This window comes from Lepisma saccharinum, chromosome 12 (genome assembly GCF_977018435.1).
Source record: "Lepisma saccharinum chromosome 12, izLepSacc3.1, whole genome shotgun sequence".
Classification (NCBI taxonomy): domain Eukaryota; kingdom Metazoa; phylum Arthropoda; class Insecta; order Zygentoma; family Lepismatidae; genus Lepisma; species Lepisma saccharinum.
Window position 1 is genome coordinate 27025017 of NC_139240.1, and position 13923 is coordinate 27038939.

Below are 13923 nucleotides of genomic sequence, written 5' to 3' on the forward strand. Positions count from 1 at the left end.
GACGTTGATTTATTTCATGCTTTGACAACACTTCCCTAAAAGTCTTAGTAGTGTATTCACTGCCCGTACCTGAGAGGGGTCGGAGTATCCCATTAAGCCGTCTGAGTTTTAGCCGAGGATAGAAAAAAGTAATGTATTGGAAGTCAACGGCAGTCTGGGATTATCATAATTGGCAGCTGAGTGTGTTATTGAAATAATACAGTACAGCGCCTTGAATAACGTAGTGTGGAAAAAGGCACGGTTCTGGGCTCTCTGGCTGGTTCCACTCGAATATGATACCGCGAGAGGCGCTGGTGTTGGTCTCGGTGCATGGTATTCGTCTGCTTATAATGGAAGTAATTGGAGTTTTCGCTGCAACGTCTGATTCTTTTACATGAAGCATTTCTATGAATATGATAATTGATATGATATTTAGTACAGTGGTCGTGAAGATATTAACGAACATTCTAGACAGTCGACCACGTCCTGTTATCGTTATACTTTCGTTAATAATACGGGAGAAAAAATACGCGTGGAATACTGTTGGTAACTAAATTCTTGTGTATGAATTAGGTTCATCATTATTATCATCATCATCATTTCTTTTAAAGATATACACACCGAAGCATTTATATTTTTTTATATTTACTATTCTATATTTAAATTTTCTAATTCTTCTGGAAAAAATCATTCCATTTTTCAAATGTTCTGATTTTGTTACAAATAAAGAAGGAATAGCATATTCTAACGTAGAAATGTAATGTAGAAAAAACACTTTTAACAATCATGAATTTATTTTATTTAAAAATAATGTATTTTTATGAATTCACGACAACGACACAAATAATACATCCGCAACAGGCACAAAGACATATTGACTAACTATTTTGAACGGCTCTTTGTGAAAGCGACTTCTTTCAGTGATCGAACCCAGAGAAACGTAATTTCTCACTCAGAAAAAAAGAGCAACTATAATAATAGGAATCACAAGAACGCGTCTATACAAATAAAATGATGCATCTCAATAAATAATTGAGGGCGTGGTAACAAATTTTTATTGTGTATGGAATTCAAATCTCTCTAATTCTTTGGATTATTAAGGGGTGTGTCCTCTCTCTTCCCGCCCAAATCTTAATTGCATTTTTGATGCATGGCTGTGACAGTCATGGATATTTGGCCCAAAAAGGATTTCTATAGTTACCTGCGGGTTGTAAGGAGTTACACTTTATGAAGGCATCCAAATGTCATCCTCACTTCCACGTAGTACATGCTGGACTGCATTTTAGCAGACTAACGAGACTCAGGCCCGTAACCAGGCAGGGGCCAAGGGGGCTCAGCCCCCTTGACATTAGGTCAATAGGTGAAACTATTTTAATTAGTTTGCAGTGACAAGTGAAAATGTAGACAGCAGCTATTACATTCATTCATCTTGATCATGAGCTGAAGTCTAGGTAGATGATTCTCTAGACTTTAGAAAGTGCTTTTTTAAGGGAACTTCCTTATCTGTACCTTCGCTGCCCCTTCCACTTCTGCGTCAAAGGTTAACAGCTCCTAATTTTTGGGAACGAAGGGGAGTTTTATTGCTTCTGGCACGAGTGGAATGTACTGTAGGCACCATGATTGAATATTGTATATTTTTTCTTGTATGATATAAATATAGGGCTATGTATCATCAAAAGTAGTATGGAGTGTGTAGTAAGGGACGAGATCAGTAGAAATCAATTACCACTTCAAGAGATGTTTTAGAAGACATAGAAAAAGCTGTAGTATGTATTTGCATGATATTTCTAAATTTTTTGCACGCACGTAATTTACCTTCATTTAATACTGTTAACCTTTCGAAAATGGACTTGGTCTACAAAACCCCCCGATAGTCCTAAGCCCCCCTGGAGACCAAGTCTAGCTACGGGCCTTAGAGTGCCACACACGTAAATTTGCCGTTGCGTAGAAACGTATTTTCGTTTCGTCTCCCTCTCTCTTAGCATCACGTGTTCTACCCTGCTCGAAAACCTTCGCTATTGTTGCCATATTGTCATTCCATTCCTGGACACACTCGCGCAAACTTCATTGAAAACAATTGAACAGCGCTCCAGCTCGCGGTTCCCACCGGTCAGCAGGGACGGCAATGTGGCAATATAGCACGGCGTAGTCGTTGCTTCTTTTATGCAGTGCATGTTCATTGGCTAGCTAGTAACTAGTGTTGCCAACTGTAATAATGAAGCACTATTTCTGTCACGGAAGGGGAAAGCAGGTAAAGTGGCGGTGAGTTTTGTTGGATTGGAAGCACCATATTTTTATTTTATACTAAGTATTTGACCGGTTTGACGTTGTGTGCGTGTATTGCGTGTGTTTATGTAAAAGTGTGTGTTTGCTGATGAACGTTAAATTCCATAATGCCTCCAGTTCTGTCGAAGTTGAAATCAAAAACCTTGCATAGCCAAGCTCGGGAAATTCTAAGCAACGTGCACGAGTTCATGAAGGAGGAAGCCAGTCATGGTGTTAGCATCCCAATAAAGCATTTTGGCAAGAGAGCAGCGAACAGCAGCAACAAATTGTTCATATTTCATAATTTTGGAATTATTCAAAATAAATAAATTATGTGGCTCCAACATCATTTCAACTCTGGCTCCGACACGTGTTCTTGTAGAAATTGCATAGAGGAGGCTGTCATTTTTGCTGCTTAATGCGATACATATTGTTTTCTGTGTTAAAATTGCCATGCTTTGATGGGTGACCAAGTTCATAGCAGGGCCGGCGGAAGGGGAGGGCGAACCGTCCCATCGCCCAGAGCGGCAAAATTTGAAGAGAAGAAAAAAATAAGCCTATTGAAAACTGTGATCGAGCGAGATATTCTTTTGCGCTGAATAGTATTGAAATAGCATAAGAAGTCTCATTATTTATTTTATATTTTGATGTTTTAGTTAGGAATATATTGATTTTCAATTTTCCGTTGCTGCGTAATGACCGGGGGGGTCGAAATAGAGCGGCATCTGCCGCCACCTCCCAGAGAGGCAAAATGACTAGCGCCGGCCCTGGTTCATAACAAAAGAAAAAGCCGCGCAGCTTATCGTCTAGTGGCAGTATATGTACTTGTTATTGTTGTGGAAGCCGGCATCCTTTGTAAATGTACAACAAAGGCAACCGACTGTCGCCGATCTCAGAGAGGAAATAATAATACTGCTTCAGGAGGAGTGTTATGGTGCAATTGTAGCGGTTTAACACGTTGGCATGTTATTATCTGCCGTTGCAGTTCCATACCAGTGTATACGGGTTTTGGGAGTGAAAAGTTAGAACGCCACCAGTGCATTAATGCAATGAAAAATAATATATATTTTTTTTTATTTTGTTTGAAATCACTCAAATAAGGAATCGTATGAAGAAGTCTTCTTTGCAGCATTTTTGGTAATTTTACTTATGTGTTAGTTCATATTTTGCGAATTTTTAGTCCATATGTATGTAGCTACATACATAGTCACTTGTTAGTACATATTAATCCTAGTCCTGGTATAATGCATGACGTTTAAAACTCAACGTTAGATAGACCTGAATTCTCTAATTTTATTGTTGTACGTAACAGCTGTGCATCGGCGCACCGCAGCGATTTTTCTATCTGCACCATTAGCAACACTGCTTCTTTAGTTCTGTCGCGCATTGCACGGCAGAATTATCTGCGCTGGACTCTACGAGGCTCTGGAGTCTGGGCTCATAGTCAGTTTCTGTAATCCTTCTTGGGACATGTGTTGTGTTGTGTCAATTTATTTGTCATTGTCCTCTAATCCATTTCATCTTATCACTATTCAACCTCATCTTCGCGATTTTGCAGAAAAGCGAAGTAAAATTAACTAAATCAATCAATCAATCATAGTTACCTGCAAATTTCCCCACAATATCGCAATTATGTGACAGTTTTCTGTAAAAAAAAGGACTTCTCCAAACTTGATCCAAACTTGATCAAGTGGAGAGAAATTAAGGGAAAGCGAGAGGAAATGAAATTTCGATGGAGAAGGGGCAGGGGAAAGAAGAGAAAAGCGGACAAAGACAGGGAAAGAGAGAAGTAAAAACACACAGAGAAAAGAACACAGAGAGAGAGATGTCGACAACGGGAAGAAGAGAGAAGAAACAGACAGTAGAGATATATAAAAGGGAACAAAGAAAGAAGATAACGACAGAGAGAGAGAGAGAGAGAGAGAGAGAAGATCATAACGGAAAGAAGGAGAAGAAGATAGAGATAACGAGAATAAAACATAAGAGCGAGAGAGAGAGAGAGAGAGATTGGACAAAGTAAGAGGAATAGTGAAAGAGAGAGAAAAGAAATAACTGAGGAAAAACAGAGTATAATGTGAAGGAGAAACACAAAGATAGTTACGCACCGTGGCGTTCTCAAGAGCGTTTGTGGGGGTCATAACCCCCGCCTGCTCTCTTTGGCCCAGTATTCCTAAAATAATGTCAGGAAAACATGGCAACATGAGGACTGACTACTAAGAAGGAATATGTAACCCCTCCCATGGGCGCCCGCAGGATTTTTCTCAGGGGGCAGAGTTATAGAAACTATTGTTATTATTACTGCTATTATTGTCGCTATATTTTTTGTTGTTTTTATTACTATTACTACTACTACTACTTCTCATGTTTTTTAAAAATTACATACATTTGTAATTTCCATATTCTGTGAATAATTTGCATAACTGTATAGGCTACTTAACATACATATTAATTCATGTAGGACAAAAAACTGTTTTATTTTAGTTAGATAATCAGTGTAAAATAGAATGTAAGCTTAAATGTAACACTGCCTGGAATAATAATAATAATAATAGTTGCTGTAACTTAATTCCTTTAAGTTACAGAAAACAATGCTTTTTTTTATAAATTATCGCTACAAATTCACCATTCGAATTCATTAGGTCTTTCTAGAAATCTCGGGAGGGGCAAGCGTCCCCCTGCGAGCGCCCTTCATCCCTACTCTTGAAAATCCTGAACATGCCACTGCTTACTCAATCTGTGGGGATAATCACAGACTTACAAAACGAGCCAAGTATCATAATCTTTTGCTACAACATTGAAATTAAAACAATAACATTTCCCCTTCAGCCTTCTCGAAAAATGCTACCTTTGTTTAGAGAAATTTCAATTGATATGACAACGTCGTCATGTTGTTGGGAGGTACACAGAACGATTCGCGAACTGCGCATGCTCGCAGGAAGCAACACGTGAATCGCGAACAGCTGCAAGGAATTAGAAATAAAAAATTGCTGCACGTCGCGTGCGTTTCTTAGCTGACTGACCTCGTCAAGCGGTCAACTCGCGAGACCCTTTCCTTTCCTGATAAGAAGTGCAACATGTACGCGTGACGTCGTCAAATCCCGCCCTCCCTGCGCGCTGTTTTAACTTCCACTGGCGATTTCCTTTCGTTGCCTGCCTCGTTGCTGGCTGCCTTAGTGGCTTAGTTGTGTTGCGTTGCTTCTCTTCTGAGTAGCCAATTAGCTATTTTCTCACGGTACACTGTAAACGGTGCTATTACAGGTAAGCGAACGGCCTTTTTTCCACTCTTGATTGTTTGGTAGGGATTGTGTCAAGACGTACAGTCAACGGCAAAGATAATGGTATGCACATTGTCCACAATTTTCATTACTTTTTTATTCTACATCCTGTGTTGTTTTAAGGAATGAAACTATGTTGATTCGAAGCACGCATTGTTCTCTGCTTATTGACGTCATTATTTCAATTCATTATCATCGTATTGCGTAATACAGATCGAATGAAAATGGTGGTGGACAATTTGCTTAATGTTTCTTTGGCCGTTGAGTGTACCTCCGCCGGGGATTGAACCTGGGGTGCGAAATCACAGAATACTGACACAGGGGGGAGATCATAATTTACATTTACACACATAATACATATACCTACTTATTATGTTATTGCATGTAAACGGAAATTAATGTTTTAAAAATATATACATATTAAAGAAATAATTCCTTCTTCTTATTAGGTATTATAGCAAACTATTTACTTTACCAACTGGTTAAAAATGTCAACGCATTACAAAATTGTTGTATTTATTATGTGTAAGTTTTTGCTTTCTGTTAATGCAAATCAGTCACATTTCATACTTGTTCCTCTTGTAATTTTATTGTGCATATATAATACATATAATATTATTAGAGAGAGAGAGAGAGAGAGAGAGAGAGAGAGAGAGCATGCAACATTCACAACACAGAAACCAACATTATTCTCCGTTCCGTGTGTGCGTTTTCCATATCATCCTTAGTAAAGTAGTCTTGAATTGATTAATTGATTTGGTTTATTTTACTTCGCTTTTTTTCTGCCACTTTTGGCTAATTTGCGAAGATGGGGATGAGTGATGATATGATGATATTGATGAATGGACACTCAAGACACCCATGCCCAGGTCGAGATTCGAACCCGGGACCCCTGGTGTTGTAGCGCGATGTGCTAACCACTCCGCCACGGGGGCGGCAGGCTATACTTGAAGTAATAACTAATTGCTTACCTTTTTGTTAGAACAAATACTACCCCATCTCCAGGAATATTTTGGTGGAGGATTTTTTTTTTTAGGACAAGATTGTTGGTGAGTTGAAATACCTCCTGTCCCTCTCAGAATTTCGTACCCTGAGAAGCAGACAGCTTTATCAGTACGATATCGGAGATGCCCTGTTCTCGGTCTTTGATTTGATTGATTTATTTTACTTCGCTTTTCTTCCACTTTTGGGGGGTGTAAGGGGTACCTTCCACATAGGCGCCCAAAGGTCAACCTCACTTCCACGTAGTGCACCCTGGACTAAAGACAAACGAGGCTCTGGCGACTGGCCCCATGGCCAGTATAATTTTGTTTGTGTTGTCCTGTGTTTTGTCCTTATTTGTGCTGAGTGTTCTTTGCAGCCTCGGCTTTTAACAACAGTCAGAACATTTTAATATTTTATGATTTTAATTCGTACCATACCCCGTTCGATTAAGAAATATTGACCCTGGCAGACCTTGTCAGCTCCTGCTCAGAATGTGTAGAATAAGCATTCTACAGGAAATGGTAAGAACACTGGCCTTTGGCAAGAGGTGACGAGAGGCCAAGCGAGGGTTTATATACGTGCGCATGAGAGCGACACGAGGGTCTTTTAATCTGGAATCATCGGAGAAGCAGGAGCTACTGGTCTTATTTCTAAACCGAACAGGGTAAGCTAGTCTACACCCATTCTGCCATTTGCATTGCTCACTTCAGTCTAGAAACGAATCATGAGTCTATTTTAATGAATAGTTAGATATTTGTACCTGCCCGTTCAGGGCTGTCTCTACCATCAACTAGTACTAATAGTTACATCCCTATTTAAGATCCCCGCGTTCAGAGGAACGCTACGTGGTTTGAGATGCGTGGGCTTTTCATCCATTTTTACGGAAATGTGATGAAAAATTTGAGCAACGTGGTTCTTTTGGAAATGAAAAGCGTCATGCCTTGTTTTCCTAAACAGACATGAAAATTGAAAGGGTAGGCTACGTAGTGGAGTTGCGGAATTTTTTCATTTATTTCACTCTGAAATAAATGAAAATTGAAATTTGTTAAATAGTGACATGTCAGAATTGTTTTTTTCTCCGCGAATCTTTATATTTGGGGAAAGCTGCTTAGCACGCAGTTTTAATCTTAATGATGGTTAATGTCAATACTCAGCTTTAATTCAGTCCTTACCCACCACACCCACCCAATAGGCTAATCACCCGCTGCATTAGAGCACATTACAATGCGGAGGAAACGAAAATAGAATGTTTCCTTTGGTAGCCACGGGCAATGAGGCAACAGCTCTGCGCTCTTGCTTCGTCGCGGTTTTCCGCGTCGGTGCGATGTGGCATAAGGTACGTAAGTCATTCCGCGCGCCGGAAGGTTCGATGTCGGACATTCGAGTGTCATATTCCGCCCAGAATTTGGCCAGCCCGGGCACGTCTACCGACGAGCCCTTGTCATTCCGCTCCTAGTAACGCCGTGGTTCGCTCGAACCCGGTACCTTCGGTCAGGCCCTGATGGCTATGACAGAACTACCACCTGGGAAATTTTCATCAATTCCCAGGATTTTATCTAAATTTTAAAAGTGGCACTTGATTTTGATAACCCTTGTTTTTGCAGTAGTCTCTTGAACAATTTGGTATTTTTTTTAACGTAAATTTGGTGCGTGACTTATGATATTTCGGCTATAAACGATACGACTCAATCACACCATGGTGTGTGTACTTAGTGGGTCACAGCAGAGAGTATTGCTGAAGTTAATTGTGTTTTCAATTAATTAAAGTCCTTTAAAGTTTCAATTTCATATATATTTTTAAAACAGACCGTAACTTGTTAATGATCCGAAAAATAACGCCGTTTGTGTTTATGTGTTTTAAGTTAAACTGTTAAAGATTATCGCAAGGAGGATATTTAATTTTATCACGTATAGTTTTGAAATGTACAAGGATCAGTGGTCGACTCACTCATAATTTAAAATGACTGAAATCTCCTCGCCCCGAAGATGGGAGCCTTGGTACTAATAATTGTAGTGCAAATTGATAAGGAGATAGTCGAGAGAATACACGAGTCAGTCGCAGAGCATTTTTATTTTTACCTTGTTTAAGGAATATTTTTTTTACTAAAGTAAAGTTAATATGTGAAAAAACGAAACGCTAATTATATTTCTAGGAATAGAGGAGCAATTATATGTCCGCTACTATACGCTGGCGTAAGTAGTAAGAGTGACGCTACCATTCGGCTAGAGTATAACCCGCTCGTTGATTCAATGTTCTAGCTAAGGGATAATAATAGGTGTTTTTAGTTGTACGCGCAGAAATACCGGTAGTGAAATATAAAAGAGTGCGCAAGTGTTTATATATATGTTTTAAGGAATAGAGGAGCAATGATGTCAGCTACTAAAGGTAGTAAGTGTGACGCTCCCTTCCATTAGTTTTAAGGTTAATTATGTCTTCCCCTACGAATTAATTGTGTACACAGAGGTACCCGTAGCAAGAGGAATGACACTGTCATTGTAGCGCAATGACATAAGAATGACTTAGTCTGCATGACTTTTAGTTTGTTAAAACACCATAGTTAGGCGTAAGCCAACTTGTAATGAAAAGTAGAACGAGACGTAAGCGGTATTCAAGGCGTGGAGTATTTCACATATTAACGAGATTTTTTTGTTATTATCCATATATTTATTGTCTCCTTCAGCTATTTATTAAAGGATAGCTTAATATTCCTCCTTTTGCGTTTTCTAGCTTTGAATTTTAAATACCTTAAATTTCATGTGTATTTATATTATGATATTTATATTTCAAGTTACGGCATTCCTTAATGTTTAAATAAACATTCTTTAGCGTTATTCAACAGATTTCGTGTGGTTATTTAATCGCATCGCAAATAACTAAATCACTAAATAGCGATAAAAGTTAAAAAGGTTGTTTAAATTAAGGCAAAACTGGTTGTCATTTTTTTTTCATTAAATAACGATGAAGTATTGCGAATAGTATAATCAATCAAGCCCTCCCTTAGGTATAATCACGTTTACATTCCGTCAGCTTACGATAGGTTTAAACACGCAAGTTTAATCTCTGCACCGAAAGCACGATTCATTCGTTGTTTTCCTTTTGTTCCTTCGAACTCAGGATATGTGCAGTCGCAAGACTCAAGTCCAGGATTTTCCTCCCATGTAAGTCGCCAGATTTCCGTGCGGAAATTTTCAGTTTCGCGTTAGCGGAAGAAACATATGCTATTTCAGTCAAGGAGGGAGAGAATTTGATGACACATTTTTTTTTTTCGTCGAGTGTCGGGATGGATGCGGAATTTGTTGTAGATGAACTTTACACTCCTCAAGTGGCTTCGACAATGAAATTCCTAGCCTCCAAACGAGGTGTGAATAATAGCCTCTTCAAGGGCGCTTATTTATGCGATTTTTTTTTTCCCTCGTTCCTTCAGAATTTTCAAAAGTTTCCCGAATGAACTTTAATTACCTCTTACAGATTAATTTCATGTTAATCTTCGTAAAGTAGGTAATAGCGAGTAATTGTGCTTATATTTTACTTTTCCACACGTCATAGACTTTAGTTGAAGCAATATCATACGAAATCCTATCCTTTTCTCCTGGACCGGCGTCATGATGTTCATTTACGGTTCCGTTTCATTTTTTTTTCCTAAGGCGACCATAAAAAGTAGTTTTGTTTACCTTATTAGGCTAAAACCTCAAAAGAGTGGATTTAGACGCTTCCAGTTGTCATGGGTCAAGTGTAATCTCTTACGCGGCGAGCATTTATGCTAAGTGACAAAGAAAATACACGGCGGGCTATAGCATGACGTAGAGAAGTTTTTCCTCTTTTCTGTTTAACGCAATGCCTTATATATTTTTCTTTCCTTTATTCTCAGAACCGTAAATTTACTTCACAGATAGCCAAGAAATGTTTTCTAAATCAATAACCCAGATTAGTTTCAGTTTTAAATTTACATCTTTTACCTAAGAGAGACAAATGCCGTCACTATGTCGCCTTGATTTAGTCATCCATTTTATTATGTACCTTACGTAATTAATGATCTTAACGTCATTGGAGCCATGTCATTTACTCTTTTATTATATCTTCGTGATCCCGAATTTACTTGTGGCTAGGTCCGTTTTAACAGCTGTGACGTTACCAAATTTTGGGTTAATTATTTTTTTTTCGTCAGTTCCTCATTTTTACAATGCTTTGACACTTCTGACATGATATTAATGGATTTCGTCGGGTTATTTTTCTGATACCAGGGGATATATTTTATACCATCTACATATTACTTTTATATATTTATCAATATTTAATCCTAGATATTTTCGTTTATTTTATTGTATATTGATCATGTCCCAACAAAGGGCATTTAGTGCCATGTCATAACTTTAGTTTTATATTGCACATTATTTTATATTTTGGGAGAAGCCAGGGGCTATATATATATAATTTAGTCAATATATACATATATTACTTTTGATGAAGTCAGATTTTTCATTTGAATGGTGTTCCTGTGTTAAGGCGTCAAATGACATTTTCCGCCTTTTATTTATTTAGCCTTCATTCAAACTTTGTTTTATAATCTATATCACTTATTGGACAGTTTATTTTATTTTAGTTTCCTTATCTTTACTCATGATTTTCACTTGCCTATAGAAGACGATTCCTTTACACATTTTTATATATTTTTCAATATTGAATGACTGTGAGCAATGTAGTTTATTCCTATGTCCAACCTGTTTCCTCCCCTGTTCGGGAATTCCAAGAGTTCAAGGAATTTCGAAAAGTCCAGTGATTTTTTGAGGCCGGAAGAAGAACGCATTCCTGAAGGCTTTGGAGCTCACCAGCCTCCTTTGGTTTTCAGCGGTGTATGTCACGTAGCAGCACCGAAAATCCTATTCCAAGTGACATCCCAGGACTGGAACAGCGTCAGAAACATCAGAAGAAATGTCATCTTACAGAGCAAACCCCCCCCCCCCCACGACTCTAACCCCCTTAAGAAGAAGCATGAACATCTTTCATGTACATCGTCCCCTTTTGCTCTGTAAGGCCAATCAATGTCCTTCACCACATATTGGAACTTTCCGGGTACAATCAACGACCCAAATGTGTTGAGACCCAGCCCTGTGGATCAGCAACCTGCCAGGCCACCTGTGACGTTTCATCCTACCAGTGGCCATAATTACTGTATGCAATGGCGTCTGCTGTGAACTTTCGGGGGCCTATCCTAACATCCCCCCAGTGTTCGCCATTGGACAAGGCATATTTTTGGGGCTTGGAACCGCTACTTGGAGTGGCTTCCCATGGACTACCCTGTGTTCGCCCGCCCCACGGCCCACGTCTTTTCATCTGACCTTTGCTGACCAGTATTCCGAAAATTTCCACACCGGGATTCGAATCCGGTCCCCCAGTGAAAATGATCGGTCAAGGACCGTGTATGTCACAGAACAGTGCTTCGTACCCCAGGACTCCGGGGTTGGAATGTATTTGGATTGCTCTGCCGTCTCATTTCTCAGGTCATAGTGTGCACACATAGTGTGCTAAGAACGTCAGTGGCAAGTGCAAACATAACCTTCATCTATTTTTTAATCTTCGTGTGGTTGTGCGCAGTCCAGTGGAGTTTGGTGTTTACCACGGTCTTTTTGCTCTCGCCTCGAACTGTCATCCTGATGAGGCGGAAGATTGCGATCATGCGGCATTAAAGTTTCTCACGGATTACGTTCTGTGCTTATTTAGCACTTGTTCAGAAGCAAGTCGCATGTATCGCGTTACGATGCAGTGTGTTGAACTTTCCGCTGACCTGCGAACAACACTTTATATCGCTTGTTGACAAACCGTCAGCATTTTTGATTACGAAAGACTCTTCCAGCGTGTGGCTAATGAAAACAAAAGACTTTCTTTCAGCTTTCAAGCTTGAGCTTAATTCTGTTAATTTTCGGTGAAGGGTCTCCGACATTTTTATTATTTTCTTTTATGTAACCTTTTTTTTTTCTTCATGTAATAAACAAAAACCTTTTAAATTTTGGTGAATGGCAGAAGGTTCAATTTAAACCTTTCATTATTACAATTTCAATTTTGGAAATTGTTTCGCAAGAGGGGGTGTCGTACCATACCCCGTTCGATTAAGAAATATTGACCCTGGCAGACCTTGTCAGCTCCTGCTCAGAATGTGTAGAATAAGCATTCTACAGGAAATGGTAAGAACACTGGCCTTTGGCAAGAGGTGACGAGAGGCCAAGCGAGGGTTTATATACGTGCGCATGAGAGCGACACGAGGGTCTTTTAATCTGGAATCATCGGAGAAGCAGGAGCTACTGGTCTTATTTCTAAACCGAACAGGGTAAGCTAGTCTACACCCATTCTGCCATTTGCATTGCTCACTTCAGTCTAGAAACGAATCATGAGTCTATTTTAATGAATAGTTAGATATTTGTACCTGCCCGTTCAGGGCTGTCTCTACCATCAACTAGTACTAATAGTTACATCCCTATTTAAGATCCCCGCGTTCAGAGGAACGCTACGAATTAAGCAACGTTAGAGTTGTTACGTGTAACGGTAAGGGGCTGGACCCCGTATAGTGTGACGGGTGCAAAATAGCCTTAGTGCTGACGCACCCAAAAATTTTAAAATCAAATCAAATCAAAATCTTCCACTTTTGGGTAATCGCGAAGATGAGGATAAGTGATGATATAATGAAATTGATTAAGAAGCGATCGCAAATAACATCCATGCCAATACCAGGATTCGAACCCAGAATTCGAACCCAGAAGCGCTGTACTAAGTGGATAGCTACGAAGGTCGGCTGTTCCCGGCAGTTCTTGTCTCCGTTCGGAAGGAAATACCTTCGTGTGTCGTGAACAAACTAGAAATTTATATCTGTTATTAACAATAAAACAGACAAAACTTTTTTTTGTAACTTGAAATGAATGATGCTAATTTCCAGGGCGGGTTGACGAACACCTATGTCTCCCTCAACTCCCTCCCCCCCCCCTCTCTCTCTGTGCGTACACGATGACCTTGCTCCTTCCTGGTTGCCAAGGGGACCGGCATTTGGCCAGCATCTAGCGAAAGTTGTTTGAGAACTAGAAAGTAAGGAAGAAAAGCATATTGCGAAAGAGAAAACAAGGTTTTCTACCACTGATAGCATGAGACCAACGTTCCAATGTGGTTCAAACACATTGGATGTTAACAGCTCATGTTGCCCTTGCGAATAACAAATGACGAACAGCTTTCTTTTCAATCATTCCCAAAAGAATGACAAAAAGGCGTGTAGCCTGTCGCTTGAAAGAGAACCCTCAGTAATCAATGCAACCTTTCGATTTGATTGATTAATCGATTTGATGTGTTAAGTTCACTTTATGAACTTTAACTGAACCTACAGTTTAAAGTGGGAGCCGAACCATCGAACGCCGGTTTGTGCGGCTTGATGTGCCACTA

General features: G+C 39.5%; 1 protein-coding gene across 1 annotated transcript in view; it reads left to right on the forward strand.

Annotated features, from left to right (window-relative positions):
* The first annotated feature begins 5346 nt into the window (after positions 1-5346).
* AdipoR (adiponectin receptor) overlaps positions 5347-13923 on the forward strand; it is a 129560-nt gene continuing 120983 nt past the window's right edge. The window contains exon 1 of the mRNA XM_083133181.1: positions 5347-5502. The gene's annotated coding sequence lies outside the window, so the exon portion shown is untranslated. The remainder of the gene's footprint in view (positions 5503-13923) is intronic.